The sequence below is a fragment of the Peromyscus leucopus genome, chromosome 15 (genome assembly GCF_004664715.2).
Source record: "Peromyscus leucopus breed LL Stock chromosome 15, UCI_PerLeu_2.1, whole genome shotgun sequence".
Lineage (NCBI taxonomy): Eukaryota > Metazoa > Chordata > Mammalia > Rodentia > Cricetidae > Peromyscus > Peromyscus leucopus.
In genome coordinates this window covers 10,300,857-10,316,883 of record NC_051076.1, presented here as the reverse complement: position 1 = coordinate 10,316,883, position 16,027 = coordinate 10,300,857, and the positions used below count along the sequence as shown (strand labels likewise).

The 16,027-nt window shown below is 42.3% G+C and overlaps 1 protein-coding gene across 8 annotated transcripts in view; it reads left to right on the top strand.

Moving 5' to 3' along the window:
- Esrrg (estrogen related receptor gamma) overlaps positions 1 to 16,027 on the top strand; it is a 629,832-nt gene that overhangs the window by 598,296 nt on the left and 15,509 nt on the right. The gene's annotated exons all lie outside the window — the stretch shown is intronic.

Here is a 16,027-nt window from a genome sequence, read left to right as displayed (position 1 = left end):
CCATCTCTCCAGCCTTGGGAATTTTTAATAGGAGAGATGCTGTCTTCAGTGGTATCTGCACAGTATGGTAATAGAGGTAGGACTCAGCAGAGCAGAAGCAGGAGGAAAGGAAGCACCCATCTGCCTGTGCTTGTTCAGGAAGTGCTCGTGGAAAAACATTGCAGAAATGCTTGGATGGTTGAGGAGACCTGTCCGGAGGAAGGGAGAAGGCACTGCACACCCAAGCCTGGCTCGTCTGGGGAAGGGGGAAGTATGACAGTGCTACCAGGTAGTACATCTCTAGATTCGGAACCCAGTGGCTGGGTGCAGACCCTACAACGAATGCTTCAATCATGTGACCTTGAATGTGTTTGGACCTTACTTTCTTCATTTGTAGAATGAGAAAGAGACTAGCATATTCTCCAGAGAGAGTTAAATGTTTGTCACCGTTTTCTTACTTCTTGGCTGAACCTAGTCATGCCTGAAAATACAAGTCACAGCCCATTTTCTCTTTCCCAAAACTCCTGGCCCGGGTGCCTTCCTATATTGCTCAAAGGGAAAATCTGCAAAGGGTTGCAAAGTCTTTGTGACATGCCTATCCCATGAGCTATCTGCCAGGTCCCACTGTTCTCATCATCTTCTCTGGCTTCTTCACTGTTCTCTGAGGCACCACAAGAAGGCTCTTCAGTGTAGACCTTCTTGTCATCCCTTCTCTTTGAGTTGCCATTTTCTAGGGTGTTAGTCTATCCTGGCTACTGTAACAAAAGTACCATAGATTTAGTGTCTCCTACACAGCATACATTTAAGGAACTGGGGAGTCTAAAATCAAACTGCTAGCAGATTAAGTTCCTGGGCCAATTTGCTAGATCATAGGCATGGAGGAATTCAGGAGAGAGATCTCTGAAGTCTCTTTGATCAGGGTATTAATCCCATTCATGAAATTCCACCAGCTTTTGAGACCAAATAATCCCTGGTGGCCCCACTTCTGAATACAGCCTCATTAGTGATGGGGGGTTTTCTTTCTGTACGCTGCCAAGCCTACCATGGACATAGCTTAAAAACAATATTTGTCTATGTGTGTTTATTTGGGTCTGAGCGGCTGCAGGACTGGCGGGTGAGAGAGATTTGTCCTGACCACAGGCCAGGCAGGACACATGAAAACTTTCAGCTGCACATTGGAGATTGAGATTCCAGCATATCCACATGGGGAATATACAAGTGTTTGGTCTGCAGCATTTTGATATAGGTACATACTCTTGGATCTTTAGGATATCTGCTCAATGGCCAGATACCAGTGGGTGGCTCCTCCCTTCCGCAGTCCATCCCTGAAGACCATGTTGCCCCCAATGATGAGGACCTTCTGCTATGCTGCACTACTGGCTTAGTGTCTGCCTTTATCTTTATTCCCTGGCCCTAGTATAAGCTCTTGAAGGACCCAAATTCTGTCGTTATTATATTTCTAATGCTTGTCTTACAAAGGGCATGCAACAGGACTGATGAATGTGGTACCGGGAACACAGCAAGCCCTCAGGAAACTTTCTGTTTTTAAACATTCTCCTCTTCTTCCTCCTTATCAGTAAACAAAGTGAGGAAGGGGGATTGGGTCCTGACCATGGAGGACTCTGTGGATTCATGTGTGCAGGCATCAGAGCTAGGCCGATGACATCCTTTCTCACTACAGATCTTCATGCGAAGAGACAAGCTTCAGGAAAGGCAGGAGGGAGACCAATGGCTAAGCTCTGGCTAGAGACATTAAGAGCTTGAAACAGGCAATGGGACTCGAAGAGTCAGAAGAGGGGAAAACTGGTGGAAAGAATTACATGTGGAAAGGTCAAAGAACCCCAACCAAGCTTTAAATTTTGCTACTTAAAGTTGTATATTTTGATTGATACATTCTGAGTTATTGGTGATACTGGTATTTGGGATATTTGGAATAAGTTTGCAGAGAGAAGAGTTCTGTTTTAGACAACCAGAGATGTTTATGGGATATTTAGGTTTGAATGAATGATGAGAGGTCAGGAATAAAATGTGTAGCTCTTTGAGGAAAAGGTGAGCTAGCAATGCAGTTGACGTGTCTCATGGGAATGAGCAGGGCGTATGCAGAGAAAAGCCATTGTGTGTGTGTGCATGGGAAGACTGCCATAAAGGAAGGGAGGATGGCCAGAAGAAAGATGGGGGTGGTAACTGCCGATGAAGACTGCTGGGGGAAGGAGATGAGGTACCGGACTAGACAGAAGGACTCCAGAAACACAAACAAAACACGAAGGGAAGCTAGGCTGTGGGAGGGGGCACTTAGGTGAGAGACAAGATCCAGACTTCAGAAGACTAAGGGAGAGAGCAGAACAGCTCATCTGTGTCATGTTCTTGGGCATTGAGATGCACTAGGAGACAGAAAGACAGGCAGAGAAAACTAAGTATTGAGGGGAGCCAAAGCAGGGTGGGAGGTTGATCAGAATGGAGGGACCAAGGAATGGAGCCTGAGAGGGAGAGGTGATACCTGGTAAAGGGACTGCATAGAAAACGTGTGGAATAAAGCCCACGAGGTGGGTAGAGAAGGAAGGACAGAGCTCGTTGAAAAGGATTTCCTTGGGAAGAGGGAACAGGCTGCTTCCTGATAAACAAGGGAAGGCAGCTAGGTAAGTTCCAGGATAGGTGAGAAGGGAGAAGTAGTTCATGGATATTTATTATTTAAATATGGGATCTAAGAAGACATAAATGAAAAACTATAGTCATCTTCAAAAGGGATTCAGGCAGAGGCAATATCCGTCAATGGAAAGCAGTGTGCCTGTAGACTTAGTTTAAAAACAGAGTCTCAAGTATCATGAATGGCCTTGAACTCTCATGTGGCAAGGATAGCTTTGAACTTGTGCCCACAGTGGCTTCACCTCCCAGTTGCTGGAGTTATAGGAATGAGCCACAAGACCTTTCCTGGAAGCCAAACCCAGGCCATGTGCATGCCTAGGCAAGTGTGCCTCCTGAGTTCCATCTGCAGACATTGGAAAGTCTGTTTTAGATTATGTATTGATGAACACCCATGAAGAATCCTTGGTAGATCAGGGCATTGAGCACTTAATGTCTAGCTCAAGGCTACATAGCTACTTAGTGGCTATGATTACATTGAACCCAGTTTTCCTTACCCTCCATCTATACTCTTGTGAACTCTGCTGAGTCTTACTTTCCAAAGTCTCAATGCCACGGAAGCCAATGTTGCATCATCTTAATATACATCCCCTTCCCCTCACACACATACCCCATCTCTCCCCTGCTAGTTGTCAGCCTGGAACCCAGCCTTCCAGCAATCTGTTCCTTCCTTGCCTTGCCTGCCCCACATGGCCACCATCGCGAGGCTTGGTCTGATTTAAGTTGACCCACACACAGGCTTTTCTCCAGGATGAGCCCTGTTGCAGACTGCGTATCTGCTCATATTCATGAAGTGAGCCAGCATGAGACGGATGGCATCCTACGGATGGAGGGCATTAGCACTGTGAGGCTGAAGCTGCTGCCGTGTCCGAGAGGCAGAGTTGAACTAGATACTCCCTGGAATGTAGCACTTAGGGTTGTCAAATGACCCTCCTAGATGGCCCTTTTCCATTTAACTTACAGTTTAAAAGGACCCGCAGAAATGCTTAATTCACCAAAAGGGATGTGATGGAAATATGGTAAGTAGATGTAGCTTTATCGGGTCTTAGGCTCTGTGAGTTCTTATGTGCTATAATCGGTCCATAATTGAGAGTCATAAACATTTAGTTGTGTATGAATAGGATTTTATTTATCCCGTCTGTGTTTCAGTGTGGGTTTTTGTTGTTCTTGAATTACAATTTTGAAAATATTAATATCTGCATAAGGAATACTCGTGAGTTGTAATCAAATGTGTTGCTGACTGCTTACTTTGGATTGCCATATTAGCGTGTGGTGTAGAGCATCACACCCCACAGATTATGCATTTTCATTTATTTCCCCCCACTGAAATACAAGTTAGAATATCTGAACCATTCCTGCCCTTTCAATAATGCCCTAAATACAATGCTCATGGGCATCCCTTACCTCTCTCATTTGATTTTTAAGATACAAGGAGTAAATGAGAGTTCACTCAGGCTTTTCTCTCTTTCTTGAAACCTGAGCCATTGTGGTACGAATGCACGAGAAGCTTGGGAGGCCGCCTCCATGGGAGCAGCCACCTCCCAAATGTCTCATCCTCTCCTCTGTCATCCCCAGGCAATGTGCCTGCATTTGTGTGTGCAGATTTATAGTTTATCTTTATCTCTGGCTTCATCTGTAGGTAGCTATTATAGCCACCTCGCCTGGATATTGTTTGGGCCTGATAGATCTGTCCGTAGTTCATCAAAGGGGAGCGGAGTGCCTAAAAGCCATCGGGTCCAGCTGAGGATGAAATACGAGCCATCAGCCTTGGTAATGGCTGTAAAATTTCATAATTACACGGCCTTTATTACGTTGCATAATGATCCTGAAGCAGTATGGAACAATTAATTAAGATTTTCAACCGTGGCTCTTTCAGAAATTAAAAGGTACTGGGAGCTGAGAAATGGGGATCTGTCTTGCCCTGGAAGCATTAGGGATGAATGCTAAAGGAAGGCTGTGCTGCATACTTCTTTTTCCTTACGAGGAAACATCTTGGTTACGGAATACACATTAGTACCTCTCGCCAATTTCCCAGCCTTTATCTCAACTTCAGAACCGATATTTTTAAAAGGAATGGGATTAAAAAGAGTAGCCCAGGATCTATAAAAAGCTCCCCAACTTCCCTTTTTTCTCCTTTGAAAAATTCTATTCTGCCTGCTGCTGTAGCCATTTATCACATTTATGGTTCTTCCTCTCCACACATTAAATAAACGCAGGCTCTGAGATAGGGGGTCAGTTAACTGTCTACGACAGTGCACTGACCAAGGAGTTTTTCTTATACACTCTCTCATATCTTGAGGCATTAACATTCTTTCAAGATATCTACACTTTTGACAGTCATTTCCAAAGGAAGGCTTTACTATTTTCCTTTATTATCTTGTGAATGCAGCATGTCACTTCTAATGTATACCTCTTAGTTTTTTTTCATAATCTTATCTTCACACTCCATAAAGAGTAATTAAACTTAGGAAGAGCCTATAAGAGCTACTAGAACCTAAGTATATTCTTTAAAAAAAAAAGGAAGAAAGAAAGAAAGACAGAAAGAAAGAAGGAAAGAAAGAAAAGAAATCGAAACTGAGAAAAGTGTAGGTATGCCATGTGTATACATGCTAAAATATATGTGAACAATGACCTTTGTTTATGTGTATGTGTGTTCATACTTACACATATGTGGATAATGGCACATTGTTGGCTTTCATTTTGGAGTCAAGGAAATTGTGATTAGAGGTGACTGTGAGCAATAAAATCTCAATGAGAAGATCATGAAAGCAAGCCCAATATGTTTAAGGTCTGGAGTCTAAACTCATGCCAGGCTTTCATCAGACATAGACATGCTTTAAGGATGTGTCTTTGGTGCCGGTACCAGTGCAACAGAGAGGAAGAAACGGAGCATCCCAACCTCGTGATTTGCGGAAAGAACTCCCGCATATTTGCTCCCATCAAGTATTATTGTTTTTAAATTGACAATCATCACATAACGTTTTACGGATCTAAATATTTCATGGGAGACTAAAACTTCCCTTGGGTCTCCCCAATAATAAACTTTCAGCAGAAAAATTGGAAAGGCTGATGTGCTTCCAGGAGGAGCCTGCTGCTCCAAGCGAATTCTCTTGTTGAAGCAGTTAGCCCCTTAATACGAATTTTCTGATCCGCTGTCATTCTCTCGCGCACACTGAGTGTCACTGCCTCCAAAACACTTGTCATTCTTTAATGGAAACAAAATAGTCATTGCAGCCAGAGCCACGGTGTCATCTCACAAGCCCTTGCTGCGTTGGCAATAGTGGGATGACAGAGAGGCCCTCGGTAGGGGTAATTAAAATGTAAATATTGATATTTTATTATTTGAAATTACTTTCCAGTGCGGCATTTAATATCTCTCCATCTGTGCGGCTCTGTTTAGCGGTCACTTTACTGCAGCTAAGGGAGCCTGAGCAGCGGCTTTGATCCCCGTTATGTCAAAATGCTTGTTGCTGCTTAATTTTGATATCTAATTAAGTGGAAAAGTACAGTCCACACTGTAATCCATGGCATCTTAACCAGCTGCTTGGGTATATTTAGAATTAATCTCCACTATGGAATCATCCTAATGTATGCAATTAAGAGTCTGCCGATGGCTAATTAGGTGTATTAGAATCAGGCAGTGCTTTTTTTTTTTTCCCTCCCTCTCTCCATTTTCCCCCCTTTCCTTTTGGACCATTGCCGACGTAAGAGTGTCTGCCTCCAGAGGTGTTCTTAATGCCACTCAAATCAAGTTAGGAGGTGACACAAGTTCCTGATAGATTCATCTGTGTGCTGTAACCCAGCGCGTCGTCCCTATGTTTTCCTTGAGTCAACCTTGTGTGGGAGTCCCTAGGAATTCCTAGGGCTTATTGACAGGATCCGGGGGCTGCCTGAGAAGCACTGCAGAGGACAGAGATGGGCTGCATGGATAAAATCATTTTCCAGCAGACCAAAGCAGGAGGATGGGAGAAGGACTTTGGGGGCTCTTGCTCACCTAAGGAGGGGAGAGGTAGCAGTTGCCTGTGCTGGGGTCCGTGTGCTCCAGCCCACTTTTGAGTGGAAGAGCTTCTCTGAGAATGAGTGCAAGAGGCTCAGGTTTGTATCCCACACATCCACATTAAATACGGCAAGCAGACGTTCATGCTAAGGAAGGCTCTAACCCTCTGATGCTAAGGACTCTCGGGAGCTGTGCTGTCTCCTGATTTTCATTTTGTTTCCATTTTATTCAGCCAGTTATCCAAACTGAGGACCATCAAAGAGGACTAAGGCAGGGCCAGAGAGGAATTGAGGGGGTTGCTCCTATTGTCAGTGAGAAGATAGCTGGTCACCTCCCCCTGGAACCTATGCCAAGCCATAACGACTTAGCTGTGCCTCAGCCAGCAACACCAGCCATGAACTTGGGAGTAAATATTCGTGAACAGATCTTCATTAGTCACAGAGGAGATTGTGCCACAGCCAGACTCCAGAGTGAACCCTCAGAGGCAGAAATACAGAAAGGCTGTTTTTCTAGGATGTCTAGAATACAAATTAGGGCCAGATCCTTGAGGATCTATGCAGACGATCTCTCCTAGTATTTAAATTTGGAGCTGTGTGTCAGCATCCTGTAATTTCATGCCTACGACATGAGTCTCACAGACAGCTTGCTTCCTTTACATATCTGCATGGATACCTGTGACGCTTTGTTCTTAGAGGCCCCTGCTGCAGGTCCTCTAGCTCAAATTTGTGCACAAGGCCTCTTGTTTTATTTTTTAAATCTTTCTGTCTCTCCTGTCTTTCCTTCTAGGTCATATAACAGAGCACTATACAATGTCTGTTTCAGGAAAATCAAGGGAACACCTAAAGGGTTTCTCCCCTTTATTTTCCTGCTCTCTGTGTGACAGACGAAGTAAGGAACGGGAAGGTGGAGATGCTAAGGGATGAACATCAACTCTCAGTACTTAGGGCCCTCGCTGGATTTGTGTCTCTATAGCAAGGAGGGTTGAGATACATTTGAAAAGACTTGAAGCTATTTTATTTAAAAATAACGTAGGAGTTATGTATAAGTTTCTCTCAGAGATCCCAACTCTTGCACATTTCAGTGAATATACACTTATTCAATTTTTTTTTTTTAATTTGTGACTGGTAGCTAAATGCCAGTTTTCAAGTTTGGAGTTGCACTCAGATGAAAGAAATGCCTCAGGCTCCCACAATGCCTGTGTCTTTCTATGGCACCTATGAAGATGTGTGGCTTTCAGCCACGGGAGAACCATGACAAAGGGACTTATTTAACAAGATGCCGTGGTGTTCAGTGAGCTCCACAGGCTTCATTAGTCAGCAGAATGACGACCGCTCATGGGCTTCTTAGTTAATGTTTAATCCAAAAGCAGAAAGAGGCAGGGGGATTGTGATTGTAAACTTCTCTTTTTCCTCTAGTTTTCTCTTTTGCAACATCCAAATAAATGAATATACAACCCTGTCTCCTCAGTCCCTATAGCTTATCCCCGATGTATCCAATGTGTCAAACATGCTTTTAGATTCTTAAGAGGAGAACGGCATTTGGGGCGCACGTAACAGAAACAAGGTGGCCGGGGCCAAAGTGCAGGTGTCCACACATGGTTGACTGTTTCTAAGTAAAGCAGTTTTCTTTAAAAATTCTTACTAAACTTGACATATGGGGAAAAGAGAAGCACATTAAATTATATATATATATATATATATATATATATATAATTTAAAGTATATTTTTGGAGTTAGAAACACAATAGGAAAAAAACAAATCTTGAAAATAATGAAGGCTTTTAAAAATTACCAATAATTTTCTGTTGTTGCTCTTGAAAGTTAACCCTAAATTAGGGTTGACTTGCTCTTTAATGATTCTAAAGAGTTTTCAAGGCATATCTAACTCTCACAGAAGTGTGACTAGTGATGTGTTATATTATTAATTTATTGGTTAGTTGGCTAAAACTCTGAAAGATTGTAGAAGCATTTTTTTCTGAAGAAACATATTTTTGACATTACATTTTACTTTAGCAAAATCCATTCATCATCTTGTATTTCTTAAATCCAAACTCATTTCTAATTATCTAAAATAATTAGTAAGAAAGCAATCAAAGTTTATAACAAATTAATGTGAGCCTGTTGCTGATATGTTAAGGTTTGGAGTGTCCCCGCCTGATTTCCTCTAGTTCCCACCTGATCTCTTATAGACTTAGATTCTCCCTATTTTATTTTATAGACATTCCTGTAGGGCGTGTATGAAGTGATGTTTGTTTTTACAAAGGAAGAAGTTGTTCTTCCAAGTTATTTCCTTCCTTCCTTCCTTCCTTCCTTCCTTCCTTCCTTCCTTCCCTCCCTCCCTCCTTCCACCCCCCCCTCTGTGTGTGTGTGTAATTGTGTGCAGTGGCCATAAAAGGAGGCCAGCATCCTGCTCTATAACTGGTGTTTTATTTCTTTTGGATAAACTTCCTGTCTGAGCCTACAGCTTGCTGTTTTTCAACTTGCTGATCAGCAAGCCCCAGCAATCCTCCTGCCTCAGCACTGACCAGTACTAGGATTACAGGTGCACACACCAGCATGCCCAGCTATTATGTCAGTGTTGAGGATTCAGACTCACCTCTTCACGCTTGCACAGCAAGCATTCTTACCCATTGAACCCTCTCTTTGGTCTCTCAAAATGATTGTCTCAGGAAAGATACACACCTTATCTTGATAACATAAAACCTGTCTAAATGTCATTTAAATTACACTAACACCTTGTTCAGATGTAGTGGACAGGACAGGGCAGAAGTGACATCTTGGCCGTTGGCAAATGTCTGATTAACTGCTTTAGAGTGGGCAGGCTGCTCACTTTACACATGCTCTTCAGTGGGTTCCTGCACTCTGGTAAATACTTGTGGCTGGATGAGCCCCTGCACAGAGAAGCCCACGATTTTAACATGGACTAGGAGGCACACACCAGATGTGCATCTTAATGCTGCCTTCTCTGTGAAACCTAGTGTCCTGTGTTTTGACAGGGACTATTCCTTCTTATCCATCTATTCTTCTTTCTCCTTCTCTTCCTCCCCCTCTTTGCCCTCCTCCTCCTCTTTTCTCCTACTCTCTCTTGTTTGATGTGGTAAATATCATAGTCATCACCATCAGAGAAGACTTAGTCATTTTTAGGAAGTAAGATAGAACAGTAAAGAGAGCCAGATGTTGAAAGAAATTCAGTATTATACCAGAAAATTTGAGGTTTGTCCTGCTGGAATTCTGCAAGCTAAGGGAACATTTTTAAAAGTCATTATTATTTATGTTGTATTATCTTTTTGTAAACATACAAAATAGTGACTTTCTTTTGACCTTTCCATAGATCATTCTGCTTTGCCCACACTCACCCCCTTATACCCCATCCCACTTCCACTGAACTCCTACTACCCCCCAAGAAAGCATTTTTTTACTTAGAGGAAGGCATATTTATAATTTGTATTTAAAAGATGCTTAAATAGCCATGGATAGGATCATACAGACAGAATCCAAAGAGAAAGTGGCAGTCAGCTAAAACTGGAGGCACTGGAGAACAGACAGAAGAATGTGTACAGTCAAGCCTGGACTTCCCTCTTCTCTGTTTATGTATATTTTGACCCAGCCTTACATTAGTTAGGTCTTTTCTTCATTGTGCTCCAATCTGCTTTCACCTAACTGTAAAGTTTTAGGAGATAAGGGCAGTATCACCCTCATTTTCTATACTCTAAAGTTCGGAGAATACTATAGTGCCTATATAGATGCCCCAAGTGTCAATGGGTATGAATTTCCTTACAGTAAAACCTCCAGAAACATAGTGATACAGGGTTTACCATAGCAAGATTTCAGGGTCACCTCATGTTGCAGATGAGGGCTAGAGGAGATGTGGCATGTGCCTGAGTCTCATCAGCATCAAGGTGCTAGATGCATCAGTGGGTTCTAGGTCCTTCTGTCCCCAGTGACCTTTGTCTTCCATGCTCACTGAACCCTAGCAGCTTTGTGCTTCATGAGCATAATTTCTGCTGCTCTTTTGAGTCTAAAAACTGTTGAAACTAGAAGAAGCACCAGCTAAATACTGTTGGGCATGGTCAGTTATTGAGATCTTGGAGTCACTGTGCGTAGACAAGCCTCTCCCACATGCCTGTCATCTAAGTCCCAGCTGACACTAATGATCTTTTTTGAGTAATTTAAGCCCTGTGTTATAGGTTACTTCTTTCCTTTGCTCTTGAATAGCTCACAAATTTGTTACAGCCAAAAGATGAGCTTCCTAGACAGAGCTTCCTTGTTTGGGGGCAGGAAAGAAATAAAGACTTGGGGACAGGAAAGTAGCTAGCGTCTCCCTGTCTTGAAGGCAGTTTGCAACGTATTTGACATGTGATCTCTTAGAATTGTTTTGTTCTAAGTTTTGTTCCAAGGACTGGAGAAATAGCTACAGCCAGGTAAGGACTTGCGAAAGTCTCAGGCAGTGGTTCCAACCTTACTGACGTGAGACCCTTTAATTCAGTTCTCATGTTGTGGTGATCCCAAACCATAAAAGTATTGTGTTGCTACTTCATAACTGTAACTGTGCTACTGTCATGAATTATATATAATGTGAATATCAGATATGCAGCATATCTGATAAGCAACACCCCCCACGGGGGTCGAGACCCACATGTTGAGAACTGCTGACTATTAGCTTGTCTCTCTATGGTCTGTCTATCCAGAAGTGTTTAGGGAAAGGAAAGACTTCCAAAGAAAAGTTGTGTGATTCATAGAGAAATTCTGACTACAGCTTCACCTGCTCCATGGCAGCTCCTTTCTCAAAGCAGGCTGGCTGTTGTTGGTAATCTACCCACTGTTGGCCGGGAGATGGTTCAGTCAGTGAAACGCTTGCTCCAAAAGCTGAAGGCCTGAGTTTGATCCCTAGAACCTATGTAAAATGTCATATATAGTTGTGTGAACATGTAATCCCATCACTAGGGACGCAGAGAGGGGAGGGTTACCTGGGGTTCACAGGACAGCCAATGGAGCCCAGTTGGTAAAGATCCAGGTTCACTGAAATACTATGACTCAAAAAGTAAGAGAGCAGCTGAGGAAGACACTACAGAGACCTCTAGCCTCCACATATATGTACCCATGTCTATACCTATGTGTGTGTGTGTGTGTGTGTATGTATATATATATGTATACACACACACACACACACACACACACACATAGCCAAGACCCAGATCTGTGCATTTTGTAACTCATAGAACAAGTGGTAATGTCTGTCAATATGTGCAAAAAGCAACTGGCTTAACAACACGCACAGTTGTATCCACTCAGGGCCCTGCAGCTGAGCACGTAGTGGTAGCTAAGACTGAACCTCACTGGCACCATTTCCTCTTCCCAAGTTCCCATGAATGCCAGCTTCGCTTGTGCAGGAGTGAGAGAACTTGCCTGGGTTACATTCCCCAAACCAACTTGGCTTGTCAACTCAGTGAGTCACTATAGCCCAATAATGATTGTAGCATGATATGCTATTTGTTGAAAACAATATCAATTATTAGTGTGTGTGTGTGTGTGTGTGTGTGTGTGTGTGTGTGTGTGTGTAATAGAGAAAGTACAGTTCAAAACCTGTGAACAGGCAAATCAATGTCATGATTAACTGATACTAACAAATATCCCGAGGATTTAAACGCTGGCTTTCTGTTCGAGCTAAGCAGCTGACGGGGACATGCCTAGCAGGGGTTAAAACCAAATCCTGCACTGCAGCCTATTTCTGTCAACACTCCATTCAGGAAATAAACATTTATGCTTTCTGAAATGAAAGTGTATTTTTGAAGACTAGCCGTCAGATATTTTTTGCCCTTCACACTTTCAAATGCTTAGCCTTTTTGTACGTCGACTGTAAAGTGCATCAGTTTGCCAGGCTGAAAAAAAAAAAGTGCCCCTGACGAGTGCCTGTGGCACCACTGTCAACTCCCGAAGTTTCCAGCAGACATGGGCAAGAAGGTTGGCACAAAGCATGCTTTCTCCCAGTCTGCTACCTCAGGGGCACCCGCCTCTTGAGAAGCTTTTCAATCCTTCCAAGAGCTGCTGCTCTCCACTGTCGACTGGTGCATTTGGAGCATACTGGAGTGCAGATAAACACACAATTTAGCTGCGGGTCAGGCTAGAGAGCCCTTCCGCTGAGCAAAACGCCCCAGATCCAGGAAAGGGCACCGACTCCAGGACAGGCAGAGATAAAGAGAGATCAGACGTGTCGGTGGGATCCACGGAAGGGGCTACAGCTGGCAACGAGAAAAATGGCTGGTGGTGTATTTTAAAAAGCTGTAATAGGGCTGCACATTAGACACTATAAGCTGCCACACGCCTAAGATTAAGATCCAGGGAGGTGCAGCATGTGAACTTAAGGGACACTATGGCAAACCCCATATTATTTCGCTTGGGAGAAAGGTATCTTGCCAAAGATAGCTACGTGTTATAGATGACAAGGACTCTACTTTGTAGCTGGGTAGCCATAAAACACCATTAAATGCCTGGTAAGAGCACGAACAAGTAATTATCATTTGGACACAGTATCTGTGAGCCAATAACACAATCATGTTTCTTGTTTTTTTGTTTTTAGAAAAAAAAAAAAAACCTTAGAGTCAGCTTCATTATCACAGCATTTTCATTTAGGCTCATCATTTGGGTGTCTACGCTTTGCTCATGTTTCCTGATAAAGATATTATTTCCTCCATGTGTCTTTGTGGAAGGGTAATATAGCCAGCCCTCCTCAAGGGAGGGTGAAAAGAATTTTTTTTTTGAAAGCCAGGCCTGGTGGTGCATATCAGTAATCCTAGCACTCTGTGGACAGAAGCTGGAGGATCATCAGTGGGAGGCCAGCCTGAGCTATGTAGTGTCATCAGTGGGAGGCTATGTAGCATGTTCAAGGTAAGCCTGGACCACACCTAATAAATAGATAGATGATAGATAGATAGACAGATAGATAGATAAATGTTTTATGGAATGGAAATAAAATCTCGATTGTCTATTGGGCCCCCTTAGGCCGGGGAGATGACTGTTTTGCAGGAAGTCTGAGTGCCACCCTGTGTTTGGGTGGGGCAAGTTCTTTATGCCAGTTTGTGGAATGCAGAGGTAAACTTGTAAAGGGATAAACTGTGAGACACTGATTTTCAAGGCCAAAGAGACAGAGGTCCTGATTGCCTTACTCCTTAAAGCATGGATTTGGAGGTTTTTTTTTTTTTTCCTGATGCTTTTGTAAAAAAATCACACTGCTTTAACAAAGTAAGAAAAAAAATACTTCAGGACATCAAACAAGCAAAGCTTTGTGTTTTTTTTTTTTTTAAAAAGGCACCTTTTCTTTACCTTTCTTTCTTGTTATTTCGGAGTGAAATAAAAGGGAAAGAGTTAGGTTTGCAAGGTAGATGAGCACAGACACATACACAGAGCCATCAATACAGAGGAAGCAAATTGCAGAATCAACCTTTAAAAATGAAATTTTATTGCTTTTGCTTAATTAAACCCCAAAGAAATGTGGCAGACATTGTTGTTGTTGAAAAAAATGTTATTTGTAAATCACAGGGACAAAGGGGCCCCATGCAACTTTCAAGTTTCCGCACACGTAAATGTCGATAGTGAGCCTTCTCCATCATCAGCACTAAATTCACATTGATGCCTCTTTTCTTCTCTGTATTGATCCTTCCATGAGAACGTAGATTTGTATCTGTTAATTAATGCGTCCTGAAACAGCGTTTGTATTAATCAGGCAGATAAGAAAAATTGGATGGCTGCACCCCAGCGACAGCCGTAAAAGTGCTGGCCCTGATAAAATCGTGGATGGACCTCAATAAAAAAGTTCCTCCTTCCACTCAATAAACTAATCATCCTGCTTTTAATTATTCGGCAGAGAGATGTGTGGAGATTGGAGGATGTGTAAATCTATTTACTAACAGCAGTGTCTGGGAGGGAGGGCTGGGCTGTCTCAGGACGATGCTTCGGGCTACGAGGTCTCTCCATCTGCTGCGGCAACAAACCGCTGTTTAGGATTGTGAAAAGGAAGAATTAAACCAGGAAAATTAAAACAGATCTGTTCCTTCTGGCTCAGAAGTTTCCCAGTGATGATTTTTGTTGCTGCTGTTGGTGATGGAATTGTAAAAGAAACCCCTGTTAGTCTTCCTTTTTCAGTTAGTCAGTGTGGGATGGGTGGTGGGGTGGAAAGAACAGTGAGTTTTGTTTGTCTTTGGTAGAACTTAATTTCCTTTGATAAGTATTTTCCTCTGCTGACTTCTTTAAAAATGCTGTCAGAATATATATATATATATATATATATATATATATATATATATATGTAATTTAGTATTACATATATTACATATATATATATATGTGATTTAAAAATAAAGGGAAAAATATATGAAACTGACCAAACGAAGCCTTGCCAAATACCACATTAAGTGCCTTCATAATGAAAGCAATGCTATGCAGATCCCTTTGATGATTTTATTAAGCATGTGTGGCACCAAGGGCAGTCCACTGGTTTTCTCCGTGGGTCAGGTAAATCTCTCCTTTTCCTTACTGTCATGTGGGACAGAACTGATTCCATGTGAATAAAAATGGGGCCAGCTGATGCTGAACAGGAGCCTGCAGAGGTTGGAGTACATGGATATTTATGATTGGGTCGTAATATCTAGGAAGGGCGTAAAAAGAGATTTCTTAAGTTGCATTAGTTACAATGATCTCCCTTCTATAGGCTTACTGCTAGAAGGACCTTAAATCATGGTAGGCTGTACTCGGTAACCATGAGGCATATCGTTAGCAAGGAAATATGTACTTTTCAGGTCTCTTGGGAACAGTCACCTGGTCTTCAGTTATTGTCACTGACACATCCTTCTCCAAGTACATTATATAACACACACATATACGTACATCCACTTGGACTTAACAAAGTAGATCGAATTATCTTGAACAAGACTTTATTTTTATTCCTTAGTCATTTGTTGTTTGTTCCTCAAGAGTAGATGAGAGTTTATACAGTTTCAATGGATGCTTTCTAAAATTTCAATGAAGGATTGAGCCAGATATTATTTCAGGTGAAAATAAGACACAACACTTTCCAACTGTATGTTGTGATTTTGCAGTTAGAGAGTTGCACTTTTTAAATTTCCCAAATGCAAAACAAGTTCATTGTCCTGCCTAAGATGAATGGCTGAGCCAGTGCCTGAGCCTAGCCAATATTTACATTTGGGCTCTGGCTTTCTGCCTGTCCTTCCCACCAGACACTTTTATGTCTATATTTAGATTTTTAAACAAATAGACTTTAATAATAAGAATGAATTGTAGCTTTTTTTTCTTTGACAAGGAGGCTGGTAAGCTAAGATTTCTCCATCCTTTATATACTAGTTAGTGCTTAAAAGAGAAATCCACACTGATGTCAGCTGGGATAAGTGGCCAGCTGAGC